The following is a 16,970-nucleotide window of genomic DNA, read 5'->3' as shown; positions in this document are numbered from 1 at the left end:
TCTTGTTAGTGAAATATTGGCTTATTTATACATATTGCAGGCTTAATGATATTTACAAACAATTTGCATCTAATCAGAAAGTCCCAAAATAGAAAGGGGGCTCAAAGTAAGTCTAAATATGTCTCCCCTCCACTAGCCAGCTAGCCTTCCCAGGAGGGTCAGTATGGCCTCCTGGAATCAGACAGCTCTAGTGATGGGATGCTCACTCCCACACTGGAAATTTCCACCTATTTTCTCCAGTAATCACCATTGGAAAGAATATACTTACCATCTATTCCTTTGTAACTACTTCTCTTTGGTCTAGCTCTACTCCTGAGAGCACAAACTAGAAAAGACAAGCAACAGCCCCAACCAGCAACAGCCCCTCACACAGGGGTGAACACTGCTGGTCTCCCAATGACTTCTATAGGATATGGTTTCCCAACCCCCCTCACATCTTGGCTGCCTTGTCCACTCACTCCAGTTCCATAAAGGCAGACTCTCTTGATTCCAAGTGTCAAAAAGCAAAATCAACCTGATTTAAAAAACAGAGAAACTGGAAGAACTGCATTTATTGGCTCAAGTAACTGAAAATGGAAGCCTGACAAGATGGAGGAACTGGAATGATATATGAGCATGGAGTCTCTTGCCTTGTGTACTCCACTCTGCGGTAAGCTCTCTCTAGAGGGTTGAAGCAGAAGAAGCAGGCTTATATCCCCAGAGCTTAGCATCCCTGAGGGGAAAGAAGGCCAATAAAAGCACTAAGGTTGAGCCTCATTGGTCCAGCTTTGGATTGTACTGCCAACCTTGAACCAATCACTGTGGCCAGAGGAATGGAACATGCTAATTGCTAGGCTTACCTAGAGGCTTACCTGGACCTAGAACAGGGATAAGAGTGGGAGAAGGTTAGTTTCCCAAAGGAAAAAAAAAAGTCAAGTTACTTTTATAAGACATGAGAATGAATATTCAGCAGGCACAACCCACAGATGCCTTCCAAACACCCACAGCCAAAAGCATGACACCATGTGGTATGACAAGCCCCGTGATGGCAAGATTCTAATTCTTTCTGTCCTGCCCAAGGGAGAAAGATGGTTTCTGGGGCTCCAATGGGAACTGTGACTTGGACTCATGTTCAATTTTTTTCCTTTTTCCCCTCTTTTCATTTCTTCTTTATCCAACCCACTAACACAGACCCAGACTCCTTCCTGTTGAATCCAGAGGCAGAGAGAAAGACACATGGTATACTAAGGCACCTGGATTCCTTTGGCCTCCCAGAACCTGAGAAGACTACCAATCCCAAAGACACTCCTTCCAGGGGAAAGACAACCCAGGACTAGTGGGATTATCTTGAGGCACTCAGGGGAACTGATGGAGAAATAGCTCCTTCCAAGTGATCAGGTTACACAAGTCACTCTTCCAGGTAGGCCTCACTTTACATAACATACATGATTCTGTACAGGTTGGTAATTTTTTAAATATCAAATTATAGTTTAAACTTTTTTTTTTTTTTCAACGTTTTTATTTATTTATGGGACAGACAGAGACCGAGCATGAATGGGGGAGGGGCAGAGAGAGAGGGAGACACAGAACCGGAAACAGGCTCCAGGCTCCGAGCCATCAGCCCAGAGCCTGACGCGGGGCTCGAACTCACGGACCGTGAGATCGTGACCTGGCTAAAGTCGGACGCTCAACCGACTGCGCCACCCAGGCGCCCCTATCAAATTATAGTTTAAATGTACTGTGAGGGGCGCCTGGGTGGCTCAGTCGGTTAAGCATCCGACTTCCGCTCAGGTCATGATCTCATGGTTTGAGTTCCAGCACCATGTTGGGCTCTGTGCTGACAGCTCAGAGCCTGGAGCCTGCTTAGGATCTGCGTCTCCCCCTCTCTCGCACACTGTCTCTCTCTGTCTCTTAAAAAATGAATAAACGTTTAAAAAATAAAATAAAATAAATACACTGTGAAAATAATATAATAAAAGCTACCTACCATTAATTAAGTATCCTCTATTTGCGGGGATATTGTAAAATTTTATGAACTGGGTATTATCATCACCATTTTGCAGCTGAAAAAACTGAGTCTCAGAAACTGCCCAAGATTCCAAGGGCAGTAAATGACAAAGCAAGGATTTGAATCTAGGCCTGTTTGCCTCCAAAGCCCTATTTTGTTTTTTATCACACACACTAAAGGAAAGGAACCCTACAGCAGTGATTTTTATAATATTCTTGATAATGCCGCAGAATATCAATTTTGTGCATGTCATTTTTATATTCAAACTTGTTTATAGTACAGTGTACCTATGAGTTATTCTGATGGTTTATGACAAAAATCAGTATCGAATGCTTTTTGACAATGAGGTTGCAGACATACAAGCATATTTATTCATCCACTCAAATGTGCTCCGTCCTGTACTGTGCCTTCCATATGCAGTTTAGCATGGTGGTCAAGACAAGATCTATGGCATCAGACTGTCAAGACTTTGCTCCAACTAGGTGAATGGCCCTGAAACACCACCTTACTGGTCCCCATCATAAAATTAATGCAACAATAGGACCTATGCCATATGAGTTTTACAAAGATCAAATGAAATAATATAAGTTAAATTCTCAGCACCATACCCTAGCCCTAACCCTAACCCCTAACCCCTAACCCAAACCCTAATGTGGTAAGTATTCAATGAATGCTCCTACAAGACTATAAGCAATATGAGGGCAGGGAGTGTGTGAACTTTTCTTCACCACTCAACCTTAGAACCTCGTCCAGTGCTTTGCATGCTGTAGGCACTCAATAAACATTTGTTAAATGAATACTTTATTTAAGCTAGATCATTTAATCCTTAACTAATCCAAAAAGTAGGGACAGAAAATAAACAAACACAACTTGTTTAACATATAATAATTTTAGGCAGTGTTAAGGGCAGGAAGAAAAACAAAGCAGAGAAGAATAATGAGTGACAGAAAAAAAAGGGTGGGGTGGGGGGAACATGTGTTGTAGATAGCCAAGAACTAAACCAATTTAGACCTAACAGGGAGTGTTATGGACTGAACATTTGTTTTCCCCTGCCCCCCACCCCGCCAAATTCAATGGTAAAGCCCTACCCCTCAGTGTGGCTGTATTTGGAGATGGGGCCGCTAAGGTTAAATGAAGTCATAAGGATGGGGCTCTGATCCAACAGGATTAGTGTCCTTACAGAGGAGACATCGGACAGCCTACTCTTCCCATCAGTCTCTGCACGTGCATCTAGGAAAGACCATGTGAGCACACAAGGAGATGAAGGCCATGTATAAGCCAAGAGAGGAGGCCTCAGGAATGAACTTACCTTGTCAGCACCTTCACTTTGGACTTCCTAGCCTCCAGAACCATGAGAAATAAGTTTGTGTTGTTTAAGCCACCCAGTCTGTTATGGCATTTTGCTATGGCAGACCGAGCCAAAAAAGACAGGGCATGTTCTAGGAAAAGGGAACATCAAGTGCAAAGGCCCTAAAGGAGCCTGGTATTCAGGAACAGCAGAAGGCCAGTAAATGAACAAGACAAAAAGTGGCAAGACAGAGGGTCAGAGAGCCACACCAGTCCTACCCATAGGCTCTAACAGTACCGTACCAAAAGCAAGCCCTCACTCCAAACAAAATCATTATTATCAGCACCATAATATTTAAAATGAACTGACTTTTTCCCAAACTTAGGTAAAGGGTAAATAAGGGCCTTTTAGAAAACTAAGATACTATAGTTCTATAACACAGTCTATAGATAAAAAATATTCTTGCCATGCAAATTTAGCTTCTATGCAAATCAGACATGGCCCCCTACTGTGAAATTCTGTGTTAACCCCTGGAAACAGAACCCTTTCCCTCTCCCTCAGGCAGTGACAAGTGTGTTCCAGCTCTAAGCCACCAAAGCTATGACCCTCAACCCCTAGATGGGGCCCGTGTGAACAGTGCTAGGGAAAGGCTCCAATTTCTCTATGCTATCAGATCTGGCCAAGCCTGTTATTTTTCCTGCCAAGGTAGATCAACAGACATGGTTAATGCTGAAATCCCTGGAGGTAATTAAACAGCAAAACTGGGCTTGGCCTCAGAGAAGGAAGGAGGGAGGGGGCTATGTAGATTTTCCTTTCTTCAATGCCAGCCAGCACTACAAAATTGGCATTGTTATCTACTTTCCTCCTGGTGACATTTACTTTTGAAGCAAAAACAAAAACAAAACAGGGAAGAGGAGTCTGGTGGATTGGGAAATCAAATTCAGAGGTGGACGTAGCTTTAGGCATAAATGTCTGCCTTTTATCTGAAGAAATGGTTTGCAACTGGCAGCAAACTTGCCCACCTAATCTGTATCCCCCTGGCCCTTCTCGCAATATGTGGAAACATTTTTGGTTATCACACTTGGGGTCAGAGGGAGTGCTACCATCATCTTGTGGGTAGAGGCCAGGGATATTGCTAAACATCCTACCGTGCACAGGGAAGCCTTCCACAACAAAGTCTCATCCAGCCCAAAATGTCAACTCTGATTTAAGAAAACAGGACAAGGAAAAATAAACTCAAATATTTAAGGGACTTCCATGTACCAAATGATATACACATATACCTGCACATACACATATGTCATTTAGTCTCTACACCAAGTCCATAAAGTGATGCCCATTTCCCAGATGAAAAAAATAGAATGGGGACTTCACCCAGTTAGTAACTGGCACAGTTAGCAACTTCACAGGAGGAATTTGAACCTGACTCTGGGTGGTTCTCACTAAACTGTGAGCTCCATGAGGACGGGGACCTTGGCAACCTTGTTTACTTCCTCATACCTAGTGCCTAGCAGAATTTATACTTAATGGAAATATAATAAAGACTTCTTTGAATTAATAAGTATCTGAGTCAGTGGACCTAAAGTACATGATTGTTTCTTCCCACCACTCCTTAGAATAATGAAGATCCTCATGATATCCCTCTAGGGTTCCTGTCAAGTCAATATGTTGCATGTCAGAGTCAGAAATCTCCCTAGGCCAGCACAAGTAAAAATGGAAGTTTATGGAAAAATGCAAAGGTATTATGGAAACAAAGCATCGCCAGGACTAAAGGCTTGGAAAGCCACCAGGAATCAGAGTGCCTCATGTTCTCTATAATGTCTACATCTTGGTTTTCTTTTCCAACAGAAGACTTGCACTGTGTAGCCATCTTGCAGATGGTCCTATGTACCAGCCTCAGCAACATTTTGACTCTGAAAGTCCCCATGGCCTTTCAGCTTGGCTCTCCTTAGTTAAGTAGCTTAGTCTATCCATATCCCAGTTATTATACATTCCCTGAGGAGGGATGAGATCGGCATAGCCTGGGCTAACCTTCAAGATGGCCCTGGCCACAGCCAGAAAATTGCAACTTCACGACACACTCTGAGCAAGAATGGCTAAATTAGCACCTTCAAGCCTGATGACCATGAGCTGTAAAAATGATTGTTGTTTTCAGCAACTATGTTTTGGGACGTTTATTATCCAGCAGGTACCAGAAACAGATTTTGGTATAGAAAGTGGGTTGCTGCTACAACAAAAACTTAAAAGTGTCTCAAATTATAATTCTGCTCCCAGTTCCAAAGTCTGAAGACCAAATATATATTTCTTACTAAACATCACAATATCATAATTACCCTTGTGTTTGACCAGCAGGCAGAACTAGAAGGGCCTTGGAGAGCATGTTAGTGAAAGTCTAAAGGGTCTTGATGATGACTTAAAGGAAAGTGAGGAAAATGCTACTGAAAGCTGGAGGAAAGGGGACACTTGTAGCTGGTGGAAGGTTTGGTGACACTGTCATCTGCTGTAATGTGGAAAAGAAGGAATTGTTCCATAATGAATATGATCATCTGGCCAACCTGATTATAGTACAGTGCAAAGGAGAGAGAGCATCTAAAAGAAGAAACTTTTTTGGTTTGAGCAAAATTTAGATGGTACGTAAAAAGTGCCAGGGTTTTCTGAGTTTGAAAATATAACAACTTCTCATGCCCAACCTCTCCAGAGGGCAAACTTTTCTCAAATTGAAATGACTTTCAGCAAAGGGTGGGTACAGCATCTTTTGTTAGGCACTCAGAAAGGTTTCAGAAGGTACTTCATAGACCAATTCAAACAGACAAAATCCTTCTAAAAAACTTTAGACTGTGCCTCGCTGTCTTAATTAAACAACAGGATTTCCTAAAAAGGCCCCCAAAATAGAAAGGACTTATGTAAGCCAAAGGGATTTGTGGTCATGGCTTTTTCCCCAATGGAAGGAACTCCAGGAAGAATCATTTAAAAACTCAACATTTTTTTAGAATGAGGTTGAACTAAAAAGGAGGAGATAGTGTAAGGTGGAAAAAAAGGGCTTTGGATTCCAGAACTTCTACGGGCAGGAAGCAGGTTCAGAAACTACTCCAGGCAAACACAGTTTATGTTCCATGGAAAAGGAAGGTTAAATTCAGAAGGTAGAACCAAGAGCATGGGAGGAAGAGCTGCAGAGATCACTACAGAGAATTGGTCCTAACCAAGGAAACTATAATGCTTGCTACAGTTTTCCGATGCCGATTCCAATATTGTACATTGGGTGTGGAAGATGAATAACCTGTCTTTTTTAGTTCGCAGATACTCAAATCATTCTTGAAAAGCTATAACTAAGGATCAACACTCAAGGTACCTCATCTGGACTTCATGCCTGTCCATGATGCCATTAACTGTTTGGGAGAGTCTTGGGATGGGCCAACACACTTTTGAGTGAAGGAACATAATTTGTGATCAGAGGCAGACTGTGATAGTTTGAAAATCTGACCTTGCAACTTTTTGACATTCCTACTATGGAAGAATGGTCTCTTTCTCTCAACGACTGCTTGATCAACAGAAAACAGGAGAAGTGGTACTGTGCCAGTTTCTTACCCAGTCCTTAAGAAATGAGCAGCTTCTATTTCCTCTTTCTTGAAATTCTTGCTTTTGGATCCCACCCATCATGCTGTAAGGAGTCCAGGCCACAGGGAGAGGCCAAGGGATTGTGTTCCAGCAGACAGCCCCACTAAGGTCCCAGTCTATAGCCACACGGGAGTAAGAAAGCCTTAAGAAGATTCCGGCCCCAGCCAATAACCAACTGTAACCGCACAGAAGACAGTGAGTGAGATAGTATTAGCTAAACCCAGGTAGACCTCAGAACCATGAGAGATAGTTAAATTATTGCTGTTTCTTTAAAGTCACTAAGCTTTGGAGTGATTTTTTACACAGCAATAGATAACCAGGACAAATATTTGCTGTAGTTACTTTATGTAATCTTAAATTGCTTGAATTAAAACAATAACCTTAATATATATATAAAACCTTAATAATAATAAAGAATCACTAACATATAAAATGAATTAAAAGTTACTATTAAAATATTACTATTAAAATGACACAAGGCTTTGGGATCAAAGAGAACTAGGTACAAATCCTGGTCAGCATCCTATTAGTTGTATGACATTTGATAAGTTACTTAGCCTCTCTGATTGCCAGTTTCTTTCTCTTTAAAATGGAGTAAAGTGGAGGGTACCTGGATGGCTCAGTCAGTTAAGCATCCAACTCTTGATTTTGGGTCAGGTCATGATGAACTGTGCCACAGGCTCATGCACTATGAGACTCAGCCCCAGGTCAGGCTCTGTGCTGACAGAAGGAGCCTGCTTGGGATTCTCTCTCTCTCCCCTTATCTCTGCCCCTCCCCCACTTTATGTGGGTGTGTTCTTTCTCTCAAAATATATAAACATTAAAAAAAATTTTTTTTAATGGAGTTAAGGGACACCTGGCTGGCTTAGTTGATGGAACATGCAACTCTTGATGTCAAGGTTTAAGTTCGAGCCCCATGTTAGGTATAGAGATTATTTAAAAATAAAATCTTTTAGGGACACCTGGGCGGCTCAATTAGTTAAGCATCTAACTCTTGGTTTTGGCTCGGGTCATGATCTCATGGTTTGTGAGTTAAAGCCCCATGTCACACTGTGGGTTGACAGTAAGGAGCCTGCTTGGGATTCTTTCTCTCACTTTCTCTCTCTCTGTCCCTCCCCCACTCACACTCTTTCTCTCTCAAATGAAAAAACTAAAATCTTTTTTAAAAAAACCCACACATTTAATGTGTCAATACAACCTTCCTGAAAAAGGAAGAAAGGTCTCAGATACACAACCTTACCTTACACCTTAAAGAGCTGGCAAAAGAACAGCAAATAAAACCCCAAACCAGCAGAAGACAGGAAATAATAAAGATTGGAGTGGAAATCAATGCTATCAAAGTAAAAAAAAACAAAAAAACAAAAAAACAAATCAATGATAGGAGCTGGTTCTTTGAAAGAATTAACAAAATTGATAAACCCCTAGCTGGTTTGATCAAAAAGAAAAAGGAAAAGACCCACATAAATAAAATAATAAATGAACGAGGAGAGGTCACAAACAACATTGCAGAAATAAAAACACTAAGAGAATATTATGAGCAATTATATGCTAATAAATTGGGCAATTTGGAAAAAATGGACAAATTCATAGAAACATATAAACTACCAAAACTGAAACAGGAAGATATAGAAAATTTGAACAGACCCATAACAGTAAAGACATTGAATTAGTAATCAAAAACCTCCCAAAAAACAAGAGTTCAGGGTCAGATGACTTTCCAGGGGAATTCTACCAAACATTCAAAGAAGAGTTAACTCCAATTCTGTTAAAGCTGTTCCAAAAAATAGAAATAGAAGAAAATTTCCAAACCCATTCTATGAGAATTACCTTGATCCCAAAACCACACAAAGTCCCCACTAAAAAAAATAGAACTATAGACCAATTTCCCTCATGAAGATGGATACAAGAATTGTCAACAAGATACTAGCCAATGGGATCCAACGATGCATTAAAAGAAATAACAGGGGCACTGGGGTAGCTCAGTCGGTTAAGCGTCTGACTTTGGCTTACGTCACGATCTTGCAGTTTGTGAGTTTGAGCCCTGCATTGGGCTCTATGCTGACAGCCCAGAGCTTGGAGCCTGCTTCAGATTCTGTGTCTCCTTCTCTTCTGTCTCTCCGCCACTCACTCATTTTCTCTGTCTCTCAAAAATAAATAAATGTTAAAAAAAATTGAAAAGAATTATTCACCATGATCAAGTGGGATTTATACCTGGGATGCAAGGCTGGTTCAATATCCACAAATCAATCAATGCAATATATTACATTAATAAAAGAAAGGACAAGAACCACATGATCTTCTCAATAGATGCAGAGAAAGCACTTGACAAAATACACCATCCTTTCTTGATAAAAATCCTCAAGAAAGTAGGGATAGAAGGATCATACCTCAAGATCATAAAAGCCATATACCAAAGACCCACCACTGATATCATTCTCAATGGGGAAAGCTCTCAGTTTCAGGAACATATGTAAGGAACACGACAGGGATGTCCACTCTCGCCACTATTCAACAGCGTATTGGTAGTCCTGGCCTCAGCAATCAGACAACACAAATGGATAAAAGTCATCCAAATTGGCAAGGAGGAGGTCAAACTTTCACTCGTCACAGATGACATGATACTGTATATGGAAAACCCAAAAGATTCCACCAAAAAACCTCTTAGTACTTATTCATGAATTCAGCAAAGTCGCAGAATACAAAATCAATTCACAGATATTGGTTGCATCTCTATACACCAAAAATGAAGCAGCAGAAAGGGAAATCAAGGAATCGATCCCATTTATAATTGCACCAAAACCCATAAAATACCTCGGAATAAACCTAATCAAAGAGGTGAAAAACCTATACACTGAAAACTATAGAAAGTTTATGAAAGAAACTGAAGAAGACACACAAAAAAACAGAAAAATATTCCATGCTCATGGATTGGAAGAATAAATACTGTTAAAGTGTCAATACTACCCAAAACAATCTACATATTCAATGCAATCCCTATCAAAATTACACCAGCATTCTTCACAGAGCTAGAACAAACAATCTTAAAATTTGTATGGAACCAGTAAAGACCCTGAATAGCCAAAGCAATCCAGAAAAAGAAAACCAAAGCAGGAGGTATCACAATCCTGGACTTCAAGCTGTATCACAAAGCTATAATCATCAAGACAGTATGGTACTGGCATAAAAACAGACACTTAGATCAATGGAGCAGAATAGAGAACCCAGAAATGGACTCACAAACGTATGGCCTACTAATCTTTGACAAAGAAGGAAAGAATATCCAATGGAATAAAGACAATCTCTTCAGTGAACGGTGTTGGGAAAACTGTACAGCAACATGCAGAAGAATGAACCTGGACCACTTTCTTACACCATACACAAAAATAAACTCAAAATGAATGAAAGACCTAAACATAAGACAGGAAACCATCAAAACCCTAGAGGAGTAAGCAGGCAAAAACCTCTTACTCAGGCAGAAACTTCTTACTCAACACGTCTCCAGAGGCAAGGGAAACAAAAGCAAAAATGAACTATTGAGACCTCATCAAGATAAAAATCTTCTGCATGGTGAAGGAAACAATCAGCAAAACTAAAAGGCAACCAAAGGAATGGGAGACAATATTTGCAAATGACATATCAGATAAAGGGCTAGTATCCAAAATCTACAAAGAACTTATCAAACTTAACACCCAAAAAACAAACAATCCAGTGAAGAAATGGGCAAAAGACATGAAAAGACATTTTCCAAAGAACACATCCTGATGGCTAACAGACACATGAAAAAATGCTCAACATGACCCATCATCAGGTACATACAAATCAAAGCCACAATGAGATACCACCTCACACCTGTCAGAATAGCTCAAACTAACAGCTCAGACAATGACAGATGCTGGCGAGGATGCGGAGAAAGAGGATCTCTTTTGCATTGTTGGTGGAATGCAAACCGGTGCAACCACTCTGGAAAACAGTATGGAGGTTCCTCAAAAAATTAAAAATAGAACTACCATATGACCCAGCAATTGCACTATTATATATTTATCCAAAAGATACAGGTGTGCTATTTTAAAGGGACACATGCACCCCAATGGTAAAGCAGTGCTATCAACAATAGCCAAAGTATGGAAAGAGCCCAAATGTCCATTGATGGATGAATGGATAAAGAAGATGTGGTGTATACACACACACACACACACACACACACACACACACACACAGACAACGGAATACTACTTGGTGATGAAAAAGAATGAAATCTTGCCATTTGTAACAATGTGGATGGAACCAGAGTGTATTATGTTAAGCAAAATTAGTCAGAGAAAGACAAATACCATATGACTTCACTCACATGTGGAATTTAAGATACAAAACAGACGAACAGATGGGAAGAGAAGCAAAAATAATATAAAAACAGGGAGGGGGACAAACCATAAAAGAATCTTAAATATAGAGAAGTGAGGGTTACTGGAGGAGGTGTGGGTGGAGGGATGAGCTAAATTGGCAAGGGCATTAGGGGGACACTTGTTGGGATGAGCACTGGATGTTACATGTATGGGAGGAATCACTGGATTCTACTCCTGAAATCATTATTGCACTGTATGCTAACTAACTTGGATATAAATTTTAAAAAATGAAAGTAAAAATAAATAAATAAATAAATAAATAAATAATAAAAACCCCACACATTTAAAAATTAATTAACTAAATCAAATGGAGTTAATTGAGAACATCTGTTGTATAAGATTGTTGTGAGGTTTAAAATCAGAGGATAAATGTAAATCCTTAGCCCAGTACCTGGTACATAGTAGTTATTCCATAAACATTTCTCATCATTGTTACTTGATATTGGTTGAGCCAGTGTTGGCTAGCAAAGCCTCTGGTAATGAATAGGTCTTTTCTCACGTGGGAGCATTGACAATTCTATTAAGCAGGCTGGCCAAGTACCTACCAGCCTGCCTTGTGCCATGGGCTCTGTGGCTGGATGACTGTGGAAGCAGACATTCCAAACAGGGCTTAAGCATTTATGTGGTTCCAGATGAAAATGGCTCCAGTTCAGTTGCTACTGAAAACCAACTCACCTTCTAGCCTTAAGCATCAATGTAAACAGATGAGAAGTGAACAAGATAAAAGGACAGACATCCACAGCATGGACAAGATCAGCCTTGTGCTTAAGGACTCAGCTTCTGTAGAGTAAATGGAGAAGTTAAGCTGCTTTTCTGTTAGCTAGTCAATTCAACGAATTGGATATTAATTAAAAATTGACTTTGACAAAGATCTGTTTATGCTATAAAACATCCAAAGCAAGAGTTGGTAAGGCTCATGACGTAAGGAAACTTGTGGTCTAATTAATGATGTTAATTCAATCAATCTTAACACTTATTTATTCATTCCCACTGCTGGAATCTTTGCCTGAGCCCCACCTAAGCCACCACCTTATCTTTACCAGGCCTGAGTAAACTTTCTAAAACCTAGTTCTAATCCTGACACTCCCCTGCTTTTAAATCTTTGATGGGTCTCTGTGGTGCTTTGGATTAAGTCCAAACTCTTTAACATGGTTTCCAAGAAACTTTATAATCCGGTTTAAAACCCTCCAATGGTTTTGCATTGCTTTAAGACTGGAATCCAAACCCTTCTCTGTGTTCTACTAGACCTGCATGAACTGGATTCTCTCTCACCTCACCTCCTTTACTCCACTCCCAGACACTAGTCATCTTGTTTCACCAATGTGCCTCAGAGCCTTTGCACATGCTCTTCTCTCTGCCTGGAACACTCATCCTTGAGTTCTTTGCTTGACTGGCTCCTTCTCAAACTTAAATGGAAGTCAACCATTCCCTAATCAACGAATCTTTTACACATTAAAGAGTTAGTTGACTTTCTCATAGCATGTATTGTAAACCGGAATTATCTCACTTCTTTATCTGCAGGCCCCTTGAAAGCAGGAATCCTATCAGCCAAGGTCATTGCAATAGCCTCAGCTTGTAAAATAGTTCCTAGAATCTAGTATGTGCTTAAATGTTGTTGGTCAAGAATAAATCTCCATTTTCCAGACTTGGAATCTAAAGCTCAGATAATTTAGAGGACTTGCTTAAGTAGTACAGCCAAGTCTGACCGACTTCAAAGTCCATGCTCTAGGCCTGTGAACTACTTGTTACTGGTCCAAGCCTAAGATAGTGACAAACTGGGCCAACATGTAAAACAGTGAAATGCCACCTTCATGGAGTATATCTTGCTAGGAAAAGAGTTATCAACTGAACTAAAAACAGTGTGTCAGTCAGTGAGGCAATTGATGTACATTTTGCTACAAGCTCCCTACCCCCTGGGAGCTAATCCCAGGCAGGGGTCAGCATTGCCCCGCGGGCCACAGTTTGAATGGCATCTAGTCTGGCCACCACATTACGCTCTTCACTCTTCCTTATCCCTCATGCAGTGACTTCGTGTGAAGCACACGGTTTGTTCCTGACTCCTTTATCCTCCCATCTGTGGGCTTGTGCACAGGAAGGGTCTGATAATTTGTCTTGTAGATACAGAGAATAGTGAAAAGGTGGGTGGGGTTTTCTTAATCCTGTTTTTCAAAGTAAGTAAAAAAATAATTTTTTGTGGATTATTCCCAGTTTTGGAATGTTCATAAGGTTCTAAGTTCCTACAAGCTAGCTATTCTTGACGGGTAGTTGGTTAAACTCTGTCAGAGCCCTGATTTCCAAAGTACAACTATGCAAACTATTCTTATCATACACACTGGCCTCATAGCCTAAGGCAGTGACAGCCTTAAAAATCCTATGATGAAGGGCCTGTCCTTATGTGCTCTTAGTGTCTTGTTTCATTGGTACAGAGCTTGCTAACCAGAGTCTGCCCCCATTCTCCATTCTCCTCTGTCTCCATTCTCCATGGGCTTTCTACCATGCTAATCTCACCAAATAACACCTCCTACACACACACACACACACACACACACACACACACACACACACAAATACCCCATGCCAACATAGCATGCCAGTAGGGAAGGCTTTTACATTCATTCAAATAGTCAGTGAGAGCTTTCTATGGGCCAGTAACTGTGTTAAGAGTTGAGGATTAAAGACCAGAGTCCTTGCCTTCTAGGAGCTTTCTAAGCTGAATGAGGACATCAGACTAAATGTGACATAAATAGTCTCATGATGAATGCTATGAACAAAGTACTCAGACACCTTAATGCAGTCAGCTTGAGTGCGCTAGTAAGAGAAGAAGGGACATTTACACTGAGGCTCAAATATCAGCATGAATGCTTTGTTTCTCTAATAGTTCCCAGTAAGGCCACACTTTTGTTCCCATATGATAGGTACTATGTTAAGCACTTCAGATGCAGGAAGTCATTTCATCTTTACAAAGGCATGGGAGCCTTTTTTATCCTCATTTTATAGATGAGGAGACCAAGACATAAAGAAGTAAAATTACCACTCCAAAGTTGCACAACCAACCAAAGATCAAAACCTAATTCTGCCTAATTGTGATGCCTAGCTTTTACCATTAAACTCTACTCTAACCTGGTCAAAGCCTTGATAAATACAGTCTTACAGGTGTCCTAGGCCCAGGAAGAGTCCCAGCTGTAATTAGAGGTACCCTTGATCAAACACAATGTTAGGAAGTACAGGATGGCTCCCAGGTCATACTCTCTTCAGTATTAACCCCATAAAGGACAATGATTCACTCCTGCTAAACTGCCTTCGTTGCCAATACTTATTGGTTCTTAGAAGTTTCTAGAAGGCTGAGAGTTTCCAGGTTGCATTTGAAGGTCTTGGACCCAAATTCATCCAATTTATTTATTTGTGACCCACTATTCTGGGTTAGCCCCCATGCTAAGCTTGGGGATACCAAAAAGAATAAGTCACGGTCCTAGCCTTGAAAGGGTTCATTTGGTAAGTAAAGGCATCATTATATTACTATGCAAAGAATGGCAAGGAGAAGCTTGTGCTGGGACCAGAAGTAGCATGAAGGAAAAGAAGTCTTTCCAGAGGAGGTGGGGATTTCTGGGATGGGTTTTAAAGTATGAATAGGTGCTGAATGGGAACTCAAGAAGAGAGTCTTCCACATGCAAAAGGAGTGACAGCATCAGGCAGTACAATGTACTCCGTTTGCTAGAAGCAGCTTTTATCTTATCAAAGCATATATAATGAGGGTGCACAAATACAAGGGAAGCAGCTAAAGAAGTTTACACCAGCCAATCATAATGTGTCTTATATCTCAGGCTAAGGGGCTGGATTTCATCCGGGAGACAACACTGGGGGAGAGCCATGGTTCTAAGCCCTGGAAATGATACAGTCCAGTTCGCTTTTGAGAAAACTCACTCTGCCATCAGTAAGGAAGGTAGATGGAAAAAAGCCAGTCAAGAGGCAGGAAGAGCCTTTAAGAGTAGACATGGGAGATGTGGAGGCTGGTGCTCAGATGAGAGTGGTGAGGTTGGATAGAAGTAACAGACATGAAGACAGCAGCGAGAGGACTTAGTGACTGGTCAGATGTGGGCTGGGAAGGGGCGAGAAGAGTCCACGATGACTCCCAGATTTCTGTGTTGGCAAGTGGGTGGATGCTGGCACCACCAGCTGAGACAGGGCCTTTAGGAAAGTGAGAAGGCAGGAGAAGAGGGGGAGGAGGAGGATGAGATCATATCTGGACTTGTTAGGTTAAAGTGCCAGGAAGCAGGGCTCAGTGGTCCGAGTGGAGCTCCAGAGGATCTTCCCTGTCCCCACAAGGAATGTCCAAGGGAACTCATCCCCGGGCAGGGCAGAGGTATGTGACACCCCAGCTGGGAGCCTCTATGATACAAACCACCAAGTGTTCAAACATGCTGACCACTATGACAAAACATGGACTGCATCCCCAATTTCAGGAGAGGAAGGTCCTGGAGGACCAACAAGGCCAAGGCAGAACCCTTGACTTCCCACTTACTTATTCCCCATGCTCCTTGGCAAGTGACACTACCACACCCTAAAACCTGTCCTCTTACCTCCCTTTCCTTCCCCTAATCCACTTCGCTAGCTCTCTATCTCAAACAGCCCTATCACTCCTGATCTCTGTCCCACTTTATCTTCATAGCATTTATACTTTCTAAAATATTATGGTTAACCAATGAGACAAGAGTCTACTTGTTTACTATCTAGGTCCCCTTTGAAATGTAGACTCCAGGAGGGCAGGACTTTGTCCTGTTCTTAACCATACCCCCAAAACCTAGAATGTTAACTGGCACACTGTAGGAGCTCAGTAAGCAGTTGTTAAATGAAGTTCTCATCCCAGAACTTCTCTCCCTCTCTGCTGTCACTACACTGATTCAAGTTCTCACACACTTCCCAGAGTGTCCCCGGAGCCCCTTAGACATGTTGACTGCTTGCATGTGGGCCAGGAGGGCGAGGGAGGAGCCTTTCCATTTCCAAGTCACGGAACTTCTCCAATCCATCCATTCTCTACATTGTAGCCAGAGTGGCTTTCTAAAATCACAGATCATGTCAATCTCCCACTTGAAAATTTCCAGGGGTCCTCAAGGTCCAGCATGCTCACCTCTCCAACTGTACCTCCAATCACTTTACTCCACTTTACTCTTTACTGCCCATACTCTGCTCTGTTCCTCAAGCCAAACCTACCTCCAGTGCCAGTCACACCTCTGTCTTCCCCAGAAATCTGCAAGGATTCCAGTTCATACACTACCTCCTTGGAGAAGCCTTCCCTGACCATCCAAACTAAAATAGAGCCCTCCTTCTCTGCCCTCACACATCCACCTGATTATTTCCTTCACATCACTCACCACAGCCTATTCTTGTTCACTGATTTGTTAACTTGATTATTATTTCTCTCTTTTTCACTTCTCTCTTCTCCTAGCATGTATTCCAGTGCCTAGAACATAGTTAAATCTCAGTTAACATTTGCTGGATAAAATTGTGTTTCCACTATCATGATGGTGATGCTGGTGATGCTTATAGTAATGACGCCCTCCCACAGTGAGATGCTGGTTTGAATTTGTGGAGCCAAGGTCTGACTGGAGCATGTTCTTGACCATCTAATTAGAGATAGAATCCACTGTTACAAGCTTGGTCTGGGCTTTGAAGCCAAGGT

The 16,970-nt window shown here is 41.4% G+C and overlaps 1 long non-coding RNA gene across 6 annotated transcripts in view; it reads right to left on the bottom strand.

The window, feature by feature from the left end:
- The window catches only part of LOC147584180 (uncharacterized), a 40,588-nt gene that overhangs the window by 20,479 nt on the left and 3,139 nt on the right, over positions 1–16,970 (bottom strand). Inside the window, exon 3 of one of the 6 annotated variants that reach the window (XR_015253271.1) lies at positions 11,969–12,073. The exons of the other annotated variants lie outside the window; for them this stretch is intronic. This is a non-coding gene — a long non-coding RNA (uncharacterized LOC147584180). The remainder of the gene's footprint in view (positions 1–11,968; positions 12,074–16,970) is intronic. 6 annotated transcript variants of the gene reach the window in all.

The sequence above is a fragment of the Puma concolor genome, chromosome A1 (genome assembly GCF_028749965.1).
Source record: "Puma concolor isolate L17-30 chromosome A1, mPumCon1.1.hap2, whole genome shotgun sequence".
NCBI lineage: Eukaryota > Metazoa > Chordata > Mammalia > Carnivora > Felidae > Puma > Puma concolor.
Note: the sequence above shows the minus strand (reverse complement) of the source record. Positions and strands in the feature narration are given on the sequence as shown.